Genomic DNA, 1,848 nt, shown 5'->3' with positions numbered 1-1,848 from the left:
ACAAGAGAAGAAAGAGGGATGGTGGCCAAGTGGCCTGATGTAATGATCCGCATATTCGCAATCAGGCATACAGTAAAGAAACCTCATATTTGAATACATACAGTCTCTCATTATAATGAAAATCCAAATACTCATCTACAGAACAGCAAAATCATATAGCACGTGATATCCTGCTCAGCACCTCAGCAGTCAAATGAAGTGAGATTAAAAAGTAATACATTTTAGAAATGCACACAATTCATCATGTATTAGGCAAGTCGATAAGAAGAGTGAAAATTCATCAAATTTCATATCTCCTGCATTGCATTTCCCCATCGATTGATATGACTGCTCAGGTGCTTTGTGGTACTTTGTAGGTAGTAGTGCGCTTCTCCATAAATGTTTTAAAAATATATAGAAGAGGCATGGCCAAGATGGTGAAGTGGTGAGATGCTCCTTGCCATTCCTCCCATTGGCGAGCCAAGTTCCAGGCCGGTTCAGTGCCCATGGGTGCAGCCATGACACCCTACTGAACTAGGTAGATCCTGGGGATTGGGTGTGCCAATCATTTCATCTCCAGCAGGCAGCACCGGACGAGTGCAGAGGGGCAACCAAGACTCCAGAGCCTGCCCTACATGTGGCAGTTGTCCCCATGGATGGGCCTCACCGAGGGAGGATGCGGCCCGGCATTCCACTGCAAACTCTCAGCAGCTGTGTTATTCCCTGCCTGGGCTGGGAGCATCTGAGAGCTGAGCTCAAATGTCTATTCGTGCTCTACTACCACTGCAGGTGCAGAGGACTAGGCAGAGCACTCAGAGCAGCTTAGCTCCAGGCCTAGAGGGGCAAGAGGTAGAGAACTGCGGCCTAATGGCTGTCAAATTTGGAGGAAATCTAACCTGTGAGGGGAGCCAAGTACCAGAGACCCAGTAGTCATGCTTCTCAATGTTGGAACTGTGAGGGAACCAGTCTTGCCATCCCAATGCTTACTATTTGGGCTCTGAGAGAGCTCGCCATAGGGACCAAGAAATCAGGTAGACCCTAGCATAAGTAACAATGACTGTGATCATGTGGGAGACCCACCCCGGGGGCTGAAACATGACTGAACTGCTGGTGGAGCGGCCTTTATTGCTGATTCCTGGGTGAGAGTGGTGTAGCCTATGACTCGGCTCGTAGTGAAGTGGAGGGTTGGAGGAGACAGCGTGGGTATGGTCCTCAATAGAAGGTTGAAATACTGCAGCTACCAAGAGCAATACTGCTACCTTACGGCTGCCCTGCAGAGGAAACTGAGGGCCATATTCTCAATGAAGTGGCGGAGCGAGGCATTAGCCTTCTTGGCTTATCGCCTCTCTCCGCCATTTCGGAAACGCGAGGCTGCACCCTATTTTCAAGGTTACGGTGCAGCCTCGTGTTTCCTCTTGCAATGGCGCTAAGTTTCACAACTTAGTTCCAGCGCAGGCACCCTTACACCAGAGTGCAAGGGTGTCTGCAAGCAGGGAGGCTTGTTTATGTACAGGAAGGTGTCCCTTCCTGCACATAAACAAACCTAAAATGCCAGTTTGTAACTTACATGTGTGCTGCTTCATGCAGCTCACATGTAAGTTACAAAACAGCATTTTTTTAAAAGGTTTGTTTATTTACAGGAAGGGACACCTTCCTGTACATAAACAAACCATGGCATGTTGCTTTTTCCATGTGTACTACACAAGGCCCACCGCAACACCCACTGCACACCCCTTTCACGCTAAAAACAGCGTGAAGGGGGCCCTATTCACAAGGCAGCAATAAGCCTTAACGTGGCTTAATGCTGCCTTTTGAATAGGGCTAAGCCCCTATCGCCACCACAACATCACTAAAAGTGACATTGTGGTG

The sequence above is a fragment of the Triturus cristatus genome, chromosome 5_1, assembly GCF_964204655.1.
Source record: "Triturus cristatus chromosome 5_1, aTriCri1.1, whole genome shotgun sequence".
NCBI classification, from domain to species: Eukaryota; Metazoa; Chordata; class Amphibia; order Caudata; family Salamandridae; genus Triturus; species Triturus cristatus.
This window is presented reverse-complemented; position numbering follows the sequence as displayed.